At 46.8% G+C, this 15033-nt stretch overlaps 1 long non-coding RNA gene across 5 annotated transcripts; it reads left to right on the top strand.

The window, feature by feature from the left end:
• Positions 1-1032: 1032 nt before the first annotated feature.
• Positions 1033-11154, top strand: LOC143669239 (uncharacterized). 5 transcript variants are annotated; one of them, XR_013168794.1, is made up of 4 exons: positions 1033-1381; positions 1582-3337; positions 3916-4046; positions 10231-11154. It is a non-coding gene; the product is annotated as an uncharacterized LOC143669239 (long non-coding RNA). The 5 variants fall into 5 exon arrangements; XR_013168793.1 differs by lacking the exon at positions 10231-11154 and having other exon boundaries at positions 1582-1786; positions 2039-3337; XR_013168796.1 differs by lacking the exon at positions 10231-11154 and having other exon boundaries at positions 1582-3175.
• The last annotated feature ends 3879 nt before the right edge of the window (positions 11155-15033 follow it).

Genomic DNA, 15033 nt, shown 5'->3' with positions numbered 1-15033 from the left:
CACTTTTGCTGATAGTTTATAAAATTTCATCCCAGTTATCAGCCTCATTTTTAAATTGGAGAGGAAAAAGGTTGTTTATAGTACTTTAAAAAAATTTATTTATTAATTAAAAAATAAAGAAACAAAATAAAACAACATACATAATCAGTAATTCACAATATCATCACTTAGTTGCATATTCATCATTTCTTAGAACATTTGCATTCATTCAGAAAAAGAAATAAAAAGACAAATAGGAAAAGAAATAAAACGAACACAGGAAAGAAAAAAAAAGATTATACCTACCATATCCCTTATCCCTTGCTTTCCTTGATCACTAGCATTTAAACTAAATTTATTTTAGCATTTGTCCCCCTATTATTTGTTTTTATTCCATATGTTCTACTCCTTTATTGACAAGGTAGATAAAAGGAGCATCAGACACAAGGTTTTCACAATCACGCAGTCACACTGTGACAGCTGTATCATTACAGAATAGCCATTTTAAACATCAGTTTTTTGTAGTACATTTATTTGATTCTCAGTGTTCTTCAATCATAAACTTTGAACATCTACTTAAAACAAAAATGAGCAGAGACAATGGCACCTGCGCCTGAACCAGGGTCCTCATGCTGGGGGTGGAGCTGTGCTGGGGCATCAAGGAGGCAGCGGCCAGGACCAGAATGCTGGGCTGATGTTGCTCTGACGGCAGAGGGGCTGCGGCTAACGAGGGCCTGCGGCTAACAAGGGCCTGCTGCCCCAGCCTTGCACTGCCCGTAGCCCTCCCACCCACCAGGGGGCGCCAGCTCCCACCCGCCAAGGAGCTGCTAGCACTCACCACCACTCCCTCTCTCAGGGGCCGCCGTTAACCGCGTAGGTCCCTCCCTCCCTCAGGGGCGGCCATCAACTGCCCCAGCTCCCTCCCTCCCTCCCTCCCTCCCTCCCGACCGCCGTCAACCGCCGCTTCCTCCCTCAGGGGCCGACATCAACCGCTGCAGCTGTCTCCCTCAGGGAACCGCCATCAACCGCGTAGGTCCCTCCCTCGGGGCAACTGCCCCGGCTTCCTCCCTCAGGGGCCGCCGTCAACCGCGGCAGCTCCCTCCTTCAGGGAAGCCTGCACCACCACCCGTACTCCGCTGGGCAGGTGACCGCCAGCACCGGCTGCTGCTCCCAGGCAAGGGGGCTGTCGGGGCAACGACCGGGGCCTTCTTCGTGCTGCAGCCCGGCCCCGTGGCGTCTCCGCCATCTTCCCAGGGCCGCGTGGTTCTCGGCTTCTGGCCTTTCCCGGGGCTTTGGCCGAGGGGTCGTCCACAGTGTCTCGCAGGCCGCAAGGCCGAGGCCCGGGACCGTGAGGTAGAGGACAGGAAAGGACGTCGGAAATCAGAAGGAGCTGCGGCAAAAGGTATTGTGCAATTTTTTTTTTTTGCTATAATTGTAGAATGACTATTTAACCTGCCTTAACCCTTTATCTTCAGCCTGCTTTAAGGAAATTGTGTGTGTGCCTGGGGAAAGGGTGGGGACAGAGCACCCAATAGTGGAAAGCTAAGTGGCATTTTTGTTAATGTTTTATTTCGTTTAGTATTCATAATGTTATTTTTACAGGAAGAGTCTTTTCTCAGGTGTGAACATGTGAATTGTCAGCATTTGACAGTGGTATATAGTAACAGAAGAGAGAGGGGCGTTTCTAACCAAAAGGCCTTTCAGCACCGACCTGTGAAAATTCAGCAAGAGACCTTTTTCCCTTAGCCATTTGGTCCTGCTAAATCTGCACTCCAGTCCTGGGGTAAAGAGAAATGGCCAAGAAACTGTGAGTTCTTCCTTCTCTTTTCTGACTTTTAAGCCTGCATACTGCGTCTGCTACAGAGACTCTGCTAAAGCAGAGCTTAGAAAAGTGATAAAAGTCATGTTGGAATTACTTTAATGTATTTTTAAAAGTTTTTTTCTAGAAGCCACAGAAAAAGGCCTTAAAATTTGGGGCAGCTGGTATGCTTATTAACATTTCCGTTTGTATATAATTGTGTTTATAAATACTTTTTTTCTGTTCCTGGCTTATGCTTAGTAAGTCATAGATTTAGAAAAGTGCTTCATGATACTCCCCTTTGATGAATCCAGAACATTTCAGTCATGAGATTCTCAATAGATATTCTTCATTAGAGTAGGTAAGAATGGATGTGTGGGGTGGTAGTACCACTTGGCTTCCTACTCTTCCAACCCCACCACCCTTCCCCCATTCCAGCCCATATAAGCAAACCCCATTCAGGGTTACTGGGTGTTCTAGTTTGCTAGCTGCTGGAGTGCAATATACCAGAAACGGAGTGGCTTTAAGAAAGGTTGAATTTAATAAGTTGCAAGTTTACAGTTCTAAGACCAAGAAAGTGTCCCAATTAAACCGAGTCTATAGAAATGTCCCATCTAAGGCATGCAGGGAAAGATACCTTGGTTCAAGAAGGCTGATGACGTTCAGGGTTTCTCTACAAAAAAGGCACATGGCAAACAGGGTCAGGGTTCCTCTCTTATGTGGAAGGGCACATAGTGAACACAGTCAGGGTTTCTATCTCATCTGGAAAGGCACATGGTGAACACAGTGTCATCTGTAAGCTTCTTTTCCTGGCTTCCTGTTTCATGAAGCCTCCCGCGTTTTCCTTCTTCATCTCCAAAGGTTGCTGGCTGATGGACTCTGCTTCTCATGGCTATGTTGTTCTGCTCTGCTCTGCTCTCTCTGAATCACCCGCTTTCTCCAAAATGTTTTCCCTTTTATAGGATTCCATTAGCCTATCAGGGTCCACCTGGAATGGGTGGAGACACATCTCTACTTAATCCAGAGTAACCACCACTCCTGACTGAGTGACATTTCCAGGGAGATGATCTAATTAAAGTTTCAAACATACAGTGCTGAATAGGGATTAAAAGAAATGGCTGATTTTACAAAATGGGATTAGGATTAAAACATGGGTTTTCTAGGGTACATACATCATTTCAAACCAGCACACTGGGCAACCCCATTGGACATCCACAAGCTCTCATGAGATAGCACCCCAGAAGGTGCTGGAAACCGGGTTTGCACAGGCAGACAAGGCCAGCACTGCTAAGGATATTTCTCTCCTGATGTGCTCCGGGCAACTTGCTGAGTCTTCTTTCCCTGCAGTACCTGTGGAATGGGATGCCATAGTGAGAGGATGTGGACAAAAGGCGCCAAGTAAGTTCAAACCTCTGTTCCTTGGTGTTTGTGTAGAGTGACCTGGGGCTACACCGTGATGAACCTCCAGGGCCTCTGTTCCCCTTCTGTGAAATTGGGATAGTATGGCACAGGCAGATGAAATCATGGGCTCCCCTCAGGCTAGCCTGGATCGCCTCCTAGGTAAGAGCACCCACAGTGAGGATTTGAAACTAAGACATATGTATTTATTGGCTTATCTTGTTAGCTGGCTGAGTAATCAACTTGAAATGAAGTGACCCATGCCTTACCTAGGGGTTTGGTTGTGTGGCCATGTTGGAAGGTGGTGGGGCTAGAATGGGGGAAGTGCAGGGATGAAAAGTCACCAAAAGCTTTGTTTCTGCAGGGACACAGAGCTTCATGCTGAGAAGGAGACAACAAAGAGGCATAAATGTGGGTGGGTGGAGTACAGTGGTCAGTCTGTTTTTCTTTGAGACCAAGGTTTCTGTCACTCAAATTATCCCTTGGCTCAGCCAATAAGGAAATAATTGGACCTCCGATTTGAAAATAAAAAGGAGAGACACTGGAAGGGCTGTCCTGGGGTTTTCAATCTCCACAGTCCTGTTGGCAGAGGGATTTTTTTTTTTTTTTTGCCGCATGGGCAAGGCACCAGGAATCGAACCCAGCCTGCTGAGCCACTGTGGTCTGCCCTGGCAGAGGTTTTAATGAGATATCTTTGGCTTATAAATGGATTTAGTAAAAACACAGCCCTTTGTTTGTAGAACATTTTGGTGGCTACACCCTGATTTGCTTGGAAATGGGCCAGTCTCACCTTAGGAGATCTGAGGAACAAAGTCTTGCAAGGACCGAGTCTGGTCTAAGTTGAACCAGAGTAGGCTGAAGACATCTTCAGGTAGGTTGGCCCTCAAATCCATGGCTCCCTATTTCCTTGTCACTGAGGAACTAAAGTGTATTTGCCTGCTGGGGAAGGAAGAAGCAGGTGCATTTCTCCCACTGTCTCTTTACTGGTAGCAACCAGTGTATTAGGGAGTCCATTCCAATGGCTCTGTCGTGTTCAGCACTTCTGCTGAGGCTGAAGAAGCAAAGCTGGCCTCAGAAACCAAAGACTCGACCTTGTGTTTGGGGCTGAAGTGCTGGGAGATGTGCACACTCAGGCAGGGTTTGGGTTCACTCCCCCCCCCCCCCCCCCCCCCCCCCCCCCCGCGCTGTGCTTCGAGCCCTATGGGAAGGGAGCTGTTTGCAAGTGAGCAGTGAGAAGGCACAGTCTCAATCTGCAGCTGCCTTCCAGGGTGGCCAGGGAAGATGGGTTGCCAGACTTGGAGGGTAACATTGAAGTTGGGAGTGCAAGGTCTGAGAATACGGTGTGGTGTGCCTTAGGGCTGTGGGGGCAGCTCACAGGTGCTGCTACATTTCATAAAAGAATATAATTAACTGGAGCTGCCCCAGTGATTGTCCACAATAGGAAGCAGATGTTTGTAGTGAAGGATAAAAGTAATTACTTGAGGAATTGTATAGCCAGAGTATTTCTGTGATCATTTTTTCACTATGCCCAGCACCCCACCATGAAATAGTCAGTTACAGCTAGGAGCTCTCTCCTCTGAATGTGGTAACCTTACTGTCGCGTGAAATACCTATTCACATGAAGTTCTGGGTCAGCATTTGGAGCTCTTTGTGTCTCTATTTTACCTGTAGGCTGGAATCTGCAATAGGGTGAATAAGTTGTGCATTTTGTGTTGTAAAAACTTGTATTTCCTTATACTTAGTTTAGGAGAAACTCAGAGGTTTAAATACGAATTACCACGTTTTTGAGGCATAGTTGTCTCATCTCTTTGGAAGCATGAAATTCATAGAAGTGAAACTGATAAGAACATCAAAAGCATTGGCCTTGTTCATATGCACGTGCCTCGGGAAAAGGCATGTGACTGATGGGAGAAAGGGTGCTGGCATCACCCTTTCAGTGTGTGACTGGGATTCCAGGCTTTGTTTGCAAGCTCTGTGGCCTTAGCAAGGTACCGAACCTCTCTGTGCCTTGATTTCCTCATCTTTTCAGTAGGGATAATAATTATACTTCAATGGGGGTGGCTGGGGACATTAAAAGGATGTGTCCTAGAGTGTGTATTTCCTAGAGACTATGTCCAGGAGGACATGTGACCCAGATACTGTATCCAGGAGGGTGTGTGTCCCAGAGTCTGTGTCCAGATAGGACAAGTGTCCTATGGACTGTGCCCAGGTATGACAGATGTCCTAGAGTCTGTGTCCAGGCAGGACATGTGTCCTAGAGAGTGTTGCCAGGAGAAGGTGTGTCCTAGAGAGTGAGTCCAGGAGGACATGTGTCCTGGTTCTGTGTCCAGCTGGTCTTGTGACCTAGAGACTGCATCCAGGCAGAACATGTGTCCTAGAGACTCTCTGTCTAGCAGGCCCTTTGTCCTAAAGACCATGTCCAGGAAAAATTACGAGAGACTGTGTCCAGGAGGAATTGTGTCCTAGAGTGTGTGTTCAGGGAGGAGGATATGTATCCTAGAGCTGAGTCCTGAGAGCATATTTACCCTAGAGATGGTGTCCTGGAGGGCCTGTTTCCTAGGAACTGTGTCCAGAAAGGCATTCTTCTGAAGTATGGGGCCAGGAGGGTGTGTGTCCAGTTCAAAATGTGACCTAGAGGCTGTGTCCAGGCAGGATGTATATCCTAGAGGCTTTGTCCTTAAGAGTGTATTTCCTGGAGACTCTGCAGGAGCATGTGTGTCTTAGAGTGTGGGTCCAGGAGGACGTGTGTCCTAGAGACTGTGTCCAGGAGGACATTTGTCCGAGAGGCTGTGTCCAGGAGGACGTGTTCCTAGAGACAGTGTCCAGGCAGGAAATATGTCCTAGATACTGTGTCCACGAGGACATATATCCTAGAGACTGTGTCCAGAAGGTTCTGTGTCCTAGAGATTGTGTCCAGGCAGGATGTGTTTCCTAGAGCGTGTATCCAGGCAGGATGTGTGTCCCTAGAGATAGTTTCCAGTAAGTCATGTGTCCTAGAGCCTGTACCAGGAAGACTTGTGTTCTAGAGACTCTATCCTGCAGGACGTGTGTCCTAGAGACTGTGTCCAGGCAGGATGTGTGTCCTAGGAACTGTGCCCAGGCAGGATGTGTGTCCTAGGAACTGTGCCCAGGAGGGCATGTGTACTAGAGTCTGTGTCCAGGGAGGATATGTGTTGTAGCACTGTGATAGGCAGACCATGTGACCCAGAGCCTGTATTGAGGCAGGATGTGTGTCCTGGAGACTGTGTCCAGGCAGCATATGTGTCCCAGAGACTGTGTCCAGAATGACATGTGTCCTAGAATCTGTGCCTAGGAGGGTGTGTGACCTAGAGTCTGTGACAACTGAGGATATGTATCCTAGCACTGTGTCCAGGCAGGACTTATATACTAGAGAAAGTGTCCTTGATGGCATGTTTCCTAGAAACTGTCCAGGAGCATGTGTCTTCTAAAGAGTGGGTCCAGGAAGACATGTGTCCTAGAGTCTGTCTAGATGGATGTGTGTACAAAAGAAACTGAGTCCACGGGGCATGTGTCCTAGAGATTGTATCAAGGCTAGACCTGTGTCCCAGAGAATGTGTCCAGGCTGGACTTGTTTCCTAAAGACAGTGCCAGGAAGGTGTGTGTCGTAGTGACTGTGTCCAATTAGGGTGTGTGTCCTAGAGCTGTGTCCAGCCAGGACATATATCCTAGAGACTATGTCCTTGAGGGTGTATTCCCTGGAGACCCTATAGGAGAACATGTGTCCTAAAGAATGGGTCCAGTAGGACATGTGTCCAAGATACAAGACTGTATTTTGGAGGGCATATTTCCTTGAGACTCTGTCCAGGCTCATGAGTGTCCTAGAGAGTGGGTCCAGGAGGTGGTGTGTCCTAGAGACCGATGAGGGAGGACACTTTTCCTAGAGCCTGTATCCAGGCAGGATGTGCGTTCTAAAGATAATGTTCAGTCAGGAAATGTGTCCAAGAGATTATGTCCAGGGAGGACACTTGTCCTATAATCTATATCCCAGAGGGGAGGTACCCTAGAGTTTGTGTCAAGACAGGTAGTGTGTTATAATGTCCAGGCAGGACATATGTCCTAGGGACTGTCCAGGAGGGCATGTATCCTAGAGATGGTGTCCAGGATGATATATGTCCTCTGTGTTTAGGCAGGATGCAGGTCCAGGAGACTGTGTCTTGGAGACTGTTCTAGTTTGCTAGCTGCCGGAATGCAATATACCAGAAACGGAATCGTTTTTAAAAAGGGGAATTTAATTTAATGAGTTGCTAGTTTACAGTTCTAAGGCCGAGAAATTGTCCCAATTAAAACAAGTCTATAGAAATGTTCAGTCAAAGGCATCCATGCAGGGAGAGATATGTTGGTTCAAGAAGGCCAATGAAGTTCAGGGTTTCTCTTTCAAGTGAGAAGGCACATGGCGAACACAGTCAGGGCTTCTCTCTTGGCTGGAAGGGCACGTGGTGAACACGGCGTTATATGCTAGCTTTCTCTCCTGGCTTCCGGTGTCATGAAGCTCCCCAGGAGGCGTTTTCCTTCTTCATCTCCAAAGGTCTCTGACTGGTGGACTCTCTGCTTCGTGGTGCTACAGGATTCTCTGCTCTCTCTGAATCTCCCATTCTCCAAAGTGTTTCCTCTTTTGTAGGACTCCAGAAACTTCTCACGACCCACCCAAATGATGTCATCTAATCCAGTTTAACAACCACTGTTTACTAAATCACATCAACCAGGGAGGTGATCTGATTACAGTTTCAAACATACAGTATTGAATAGGGATTATTCTACCTTTATGGAATGGGATTTTGATTAAAATATGGCTTTTCTAGGGGGCATACTTCCTTTCAAATGAGCACAGAGACTGACCAAGAAGACATGTGTCCTAGGGACTGTATTTAGACAGAATCTGTCTCCAAGACATCGTGTGCAGGCAGGACCCTAGAGACTATTTCCAGGATGGCACATGTCCTAGAATCTGTCCAGGCAGGGCATGTATCCTCGAGACTGTGTACAGGCCAGACAGTTGTCCTAGAGACTACATCCAGGAGTCCTGTGTCCTAGAGACAGTCCAGGCAGGTCATGTGTCCTAGAGAATGTTTCTAGTCAGGACGTGTGTCCAGGCAGGACGTGTGGTCTAGAGCCTGTTACGAGGATGACATGAAACTAGAGACTGTCTAGGCAGGGCGTATGTCCTAAAGATGTGTCCAGGCAGAATGTGTGTCCTAGAGACTGTGTCCAGGAGGGCATATGCCCTAGAGTGTGTGTCCAGGAGGGTGTGTGTCCTAGAGTCTGTGTCCAGTGAAGATAGGATTCCTAGAGCTGTGTCCAGTCAGGATGTTTATAGTAGAGACTGTCCTTGAGGGTACATTTCCTATAGACTGTGTCCAGGAGTATGTGTGTCCTAGAGAGTGGGTCCAGGAGGACATGTATCCTAGAGCCTGTGTCTGGGTAGATATGTGTCCAAGAAAGTGAGTCCATAAGGGCATGTGTCCTAGAGATTGTATCCAGGCCAAACCTGTATCCTAGAGAATGTGTTCAAGCTGGACTTGTTTCCTAAAAACTGTCCAGGATGGCATGTGTCCCAATGACTGTGTCCAAGTAGTATATATGTGTCCTAGAGCTGTGTGCAGGCAAGACGTAGATCATAGAGCCTGTGTCCCTGAGAGTATATTTTTCTTGGAGACTGTAGGTGAACATGTGTCCTAAAGAGTGGGTCCTATAGGATATGTGTGTCCTTGAGACTATGTCTTGAATGGCATATTTCCTAGAGATCTGTCCAGCAGTGTGTGTGTGTCCTAGAGAGTGAGTCCAGGTGGTGGTGTATCCTTGAGACTTTTGAGGCAGGAAATGTGTTCTAGAGCCTGTGTCCAGGCAGGTCATATGTCCTAAAGATTATATCCAGTCAGGACATGTGTCCTAGGGATTGTCCAGGAGGTCAGATGTCCTAGAGATTATGTCCAGGGTGGACACATGTCCTACAGTCTATATCCTGGAGGGCAGGTATCCTAGAGACTGTGTCCAGGTAGGATGTGTGTCCTAGGGACTGTCCAGAGGGCGTATGTCCTAGCGACGATGTTTAGGATGATGTATGTCTTAGAGACTGTATCCAGGAGGATATCTGTCCTAGAAACTATGTCCAGGCAGGATGTTTGACCTAGAGTCAGCATCTAGGCAGGACACATGTCCAAGAGATTGTGTCCAGAAGATTGTGTGTCCTCGAGACTGTGATCAGGAAGACGTGGGTCCTAAAGACTGTGTCAAGGCAGGACGTGTGTCCTAGAGACTGTGTTTAGGCAGGGCACGTATCCTAGGGATTGTGTTCAGGCAGGACATTAGATGCTGTTTCCAGAATGGCACATATCCTAGAATCTCTCCAGGCAGGCCATGTGTCCAAGAGCTTTGTGTCCTAGAGCCTGTCCAGGCAAGATGTGTGTCCTAGATAATGTATCTAGTTAGGACATGTGTCCAGGAGACTGTGTCAAGGCCTGACTTGTGGCCTAGAGATTATTTCCAGGAGGACGTGAGACTTAAGGACTATGTCCAGGCAGCACATATGTCCTAGAAACTGTTCAGGATGGCATGTGTCCTAGAGTCCGTCTCCAGTTGTATATGTGTTCTTGCCCTGTGTTCAGGCACAAGGTGTATTGTAGAGACTGTGTCCTTGAGGGTGTACTTCCTGGGGACTCTGCAGGAGAACATATGTCCTATAGACTGGGTGCAGGAAGACGTGTGTCCTAGAGACTGTGTCCAGGAGGACACGTGGTGTCCTTGAGGTTGTGTCCAGGTGGACACATAGGACATATAGGCCCAGGCAACAGGGCAACAGGGTAGATGAGGACAGGGAGGCTGTGTAGTGCATGGACCAGGGAGGGAGGGCCCAGGAATGGGGCAGACCAAGGCAGTAACATGGGTGGGGCACCTGTGAAGTCGAACCAGAGTTCTACTTGGAGTAGTGTGGGAATTGGAATCGAAAGGGTTTGCTGTCCGTCTTAGAATGTTCTAAAATGTTAAGGCAGTTGCTTGTGTTTAACTGTGAACAAACAAAAATTTATCGTTTTGCACAGAAAAAAATAAAGTAGCTGGTACTAGTTTAAAAAAAAAAAACAAAGCGCAATGGCGCCTTCGCAGTCCGGGCTCCCCGTGGCGGGGCGGAGCTGCATCTGGGTGATAAGGAGGCCACCCGCCAGGATGAGAAGGCCAGGCCCGCGGCGTCTGCCTGCTCGCCCAGGCCATGCACCCACCCGTCACCGCTCCCTCGGGTGAGGGTCACCAGCACCCGTCCCCAGCACGGCCGCGGGGGCCTTCTTTGCCCTCAACCGGGCACCAAGGTGTCTCCAGCCATGTTTCCCGCGCGCGTGAGCTGGCGGCGGGCACCGCCTGGAGGCGACCAACTTCGGGCCTTCCTGGGAGGCTTTCGACAAGCACCCGGGGCCCATCCAGAGCGCATCGCAGGTGTTCGACGCCCGGTCCCAGAGCGCGAGTGGCCAGGTCCAGCGTCCTGCAATGATGGCCTGAGGCTCCGTGGATGCCCGCAGAGTGGTCCGAGGTCCTGCGCAAGAACTCGGTGATCCGCTCTTTGAAGAAACGGCTACTGCCAACTCCGGCCTGTCGGCCCGCACCGCTCTGGGCACCTGGTCCTCCCTCCCCACCAAGGAACTGCTGAAACCCGAGGCCTAGCCCAGGGCCTGCAAGTCCGCCACCCGAAGAAAGCCCCCTTGGACCCTGAGGGAGCACCGCCCAGTGGGGCAGCACCGTGTGCCAGGTGGCCCGGCAAGGCCTCAGCCATGCAGAACCTCGTCAACTGCAGCGGCTCCTTCACCCGGAAGGTGGTGCGCTCTGGTGGCTGGGGCAAGAAGAGCCCCTTCCGAGGCTTCGGCACCATGGAACCCGAGGTGGGTCGCAGTTCTCTGCACACTCTGACCCGCCTCCTACACTCCAGAGGCACCATGGGGGGTGGGGGCCACCAGCTGAAGCAGTACCCTAAGAGGCCTGACAGTACAAGGGTGTTAGGGTGGAAGGTCTACACCCAAGGTAAGGCCGAGGTGCAGGCACCCTTCATGGGCATCGCTGTAACTGTGGTGCTGCAAAACGACGGTGGCGGTGCAAGCTGGCTGGGGCCCCAGCTGGTGGAACAGGAGCCTCCCTGTCACTGAGCAACACCCAGGAGCACGGGCACGCATAGGAAGACTGCGAGGAGTGGGCCACACAGCGGGAGGACCCCTACTCAGACCACAGGCCTGGGGGGTAAGGGCTGTTTTGGCATGGGCCTGGTGGAGGCTACCCCAGGAATATTTTGCACATGAAATTCTGTTGTGTGGGCATATGCCGTGATGTTTGTACTGTGATTTTGGTAGTATAAAGCTTTATTAAATGTAAGGAGTTTGTTTTAAACTAAAAAAAAATGAACAAAGAGAAACAAGTACTAGAGAAAGTGTGGACAAAGATATGTAGCTATTCACTGTTGGTAGGGAAGTGAGAGGCACAGCTCCTCTGGAGGGCAATGTGGTACCACAGGAGGCTAGGGGTGGGGTTGCCAAATAATACTGCAACCCTATTACTAAGTATGTTCTTGGAGGACCTGAGAGTGGGAACGAGAATGGACATTTGCACACTGGAGTTTGTGGTGGCAGTGTTCATGATTTGCAGTGGATCGAGGTGGCCTAAGGATACCAGGACTGAGGAATGGAGGTGGGAACTGTGGCGTTTACATACAATGGACTACTGAGCTGCTGCAAGTAGAGATGAAGTTGTGAGGCATACAGCTGGGTGAATGAACATTCTTGAGGCCAAGAATGTTGAATGAAATGTCAGAAACAAAAAGACAGATATTATGCCTCGCTCATATGTATTAACTGTAATACACAAACTCAGAAAATTTAAGTTAAGAGCAGGGGTTATCAGATTAGGGCCTACTGCAAGGGGCACTAGCTTGTGAGCTCTTACAACAGTCACCTATATTCGGGAAGAGTAAGTGTTATTTCTAAATCCTGAGGTACTGAGGTATTTGTATATAACCTGGTTGCTCCCTGAAACTTCAGGTATCTTTGTGATACTAAGATTCAGAGTTAGAGAAGTCAGCATTACCTCATTGGGCACTGTTGAAAAAGTTGAAAGGGTGATTAGATTTCAAGTAGAACAATGCTACTATGAACATTAGTGTGTAAATATGTTTATGAGTCCTGCTCTCAGTTCTTTTGAGTATATTCCCAGTAGTGGAATTGCCTGGTCATATGCTAATCTCTACTTAACTTTGAGGAACCACCAAACTATTGTCCTCAGCAGCTGCATGATTTCACATTCCCACCGACAATGAGCGAGTGTTCTATTTCTGCACATCCTCTCCAGCACTTTTTATTTTGCATTTCTTAACAGTAACCATTCTAGTGGGTATCTCGTTGTGGTTTTTTGTTTTTTTTTTTTTAGGAAAAAAAGACATCTTTTATTGTGAAATATATATATACAAAGGAATTAAAGAAATGCAATTTTCCAAGTTCCTTTCAACCGATAGTTAGAGAACAGATTTTGGATATCTTTACAGGTTACCATTCCACTTTGTCGATTTTTCATGCTAGCTGCTCCAGAACACTGGGGGCTAGAAGAAACACCAGTATTGTGATTCAGCTGTCATACTCATTTGTTGAACCCTATTTTTTTTTTAATTTTTTTTATTAATCAAAAAAAAGAAAAGAAATTAACACAACATTTAGAAATCATTCCATTCTACACATGCACTCAGTAATTCTTAGTATCATCACATAGATGTATGATCATCATTTCTTAGTACATTTGCATCGATTTAGGAAAAGAACTAGCAAAACAGCAGAAAAAGATATAGAATGTTAATATAGAGAAGAGAATTAAAATAATAATACTAATAAAATATATATATATATAAAAAGGAAAGAAAAAAACAAAAACAAAAGATACAAACACATAAACAAACAAACAAAAAACCATATTTCAGGTGCAGCTTCATTCAGTGTTCCAACATAGTTACATTATACTTAGGTATTATTGTGCTGTCCATTTTTGAGTTTTTGTATCTAGTCCTATTGCACAGTCTGTATCCCTTCAGCTCCAATTACCCATTATCTTACCCTGTTTCTAACTCCTGCTGGTCTCTGTTACCAATGATATATTCCAAGCTGATTCTCGAATGTCGGTCCACATCAGTGGGACCATACAGTATTTGTCCTTTAGTTTTGGGCTAGACTCACTCAGCATAATGTTCTCTAGGTCCATCCATGTTATTACATGCTTCATAAGTTTAGTCTGTCTTAAAGCTGCATAATATTCCATTGTAGGTATACGCCACAGTTTGTTTAGCCACTCGTCTGTTGATGGACATTTTGGCTGTTTCCATCTCTTTGCAATTGTAGATAATGCTGCTCTAAACACTGGTGTGCAAATGTCCGTCTGTGTCTTTGCCCTTAAGTCCTTTGAGTAGATACCTAGCAGTGGTATTGCTGGGTCGTAATCCATTCTGCCATTCTATGTCTTTTGATTGGGAAATTCAGTCCATTAACTTTTAGTGTTATTACTGTTTGGATAATATTCTCCTCTACCATTTTGGCTTTTGTATTGTATATATCATATCTGATTTTCCTTCTTTCTACACTTTACTCCATACCTCTCTCTTCTGTCTTTTCGTACCTGACTCTAGTGCTCCCTTTAGTATTTCTTGCAGAGCTGGTCTCTTGGTCACAAATTCTCTCAGTGACTTTTTGTCTATAAATGTTTTAATTTCTCCTTCATTTTTGAAGGACAATTTTGCTGGATATAGGAGTCTTGGTTGGCAGTTTTTCTCTTTTAGTAATTTAAATATATCATCCCACTGTCTTCTAGCTTCCATGGTTTCTGCTGAGTTAGTAATTTAAATATATCATCCCACTGTCTTCTAGCTTCCATGGTTTCTGCTGAGAAATCTACACATAGTCTTATTGGGTTTCCCTTGTATGTGACAGATTGTTTTTCTCTTGCTGCTTTCAAGATCCTCTCTTTCTCTTTGACCTCTGACATTCTAACTAGTAAGTGTCTTGGAGAATGCCTATTTGGGTCTAATCTCTTTGGGGTGCGCTGCACTTCTTGGATCTGTAATTTTAGGTCTTTCATAAGAGTTGGGAAATTTTCAGTGATAATTTCTTCCATTAGTTTTTCTCTTCCTTTTCCCTTCTCTTTTCCTTCTGGGACACCCACAACACGTATATTTGTGCGCTTCATATTGTCATTCAGTTCCCTGATTCCTTGCTCAAGTTTTTCCATTCTTTTCCCTATAGTTTCTGTTTCTTTTTGGAATTCAGATGTTCCATCCTCCAGTTCACTAATTGTAGCTTCTGTCTCTTTAGATCTACCATTGTAGGTATCCATTGTTTTTTCCATTTTTTCTTCTTTGTCCTTCACTCCTACAAGTTCTGTGATTTGTTTTTTCAGATTTTCTATTTCTTCTTTTTGTTCAGCCCATGTCTTCTTCATGTCCTCCCTCAATTTATTGATTTGGTTTTTGAAGAGTTTTTCCATTTCTGTTCGTATATTCAGCATTAGTTGTCTCAGCTCCTGTATCTCATTTGAACTATTGGTTTGTTCCTTTGACTGGGCCATATCTTCAATTTTCCGAGTGTCATCCATTATTTTCTTCTGGTGTCTGGGCATTTGATCAGATTTCCCTGGGTGTGGGACCCAGCTGGTTGAAAGGTTTTTCTGTGGAATCTCTGGGCTCTGTTTTTCTTTTCCTGCCCAGTAGGTGGCGCTCGTGGCAGTCGTTTGTCTGCGGGGCAGTCGACCCGGGAAACCGTGCATGGAGGCGGGGGTCGCTGGCCGCGGCTTGGGGGAGTGCTGGTCCAAATTGCCCAGCTGGCCCGAGACGCCAA

This window comes from Tamandua tetradactyla, chromosome 25, assembly GCF_023851605.1.
Source record: "Tamandua tetradactyla isolate mTamTet1 chromosome 25, mTamTet1.pri, whole genome shotgun sequence".
NCBI lineage: Eukaryota > Metazoa > Chordata > Mammalia > Pilosa > Myrmecophagidae > Tamandua > Tamandua tetradactyla.
This window is presented reverse-complemented; position numbering and strand designations above follow the sequence as displayed.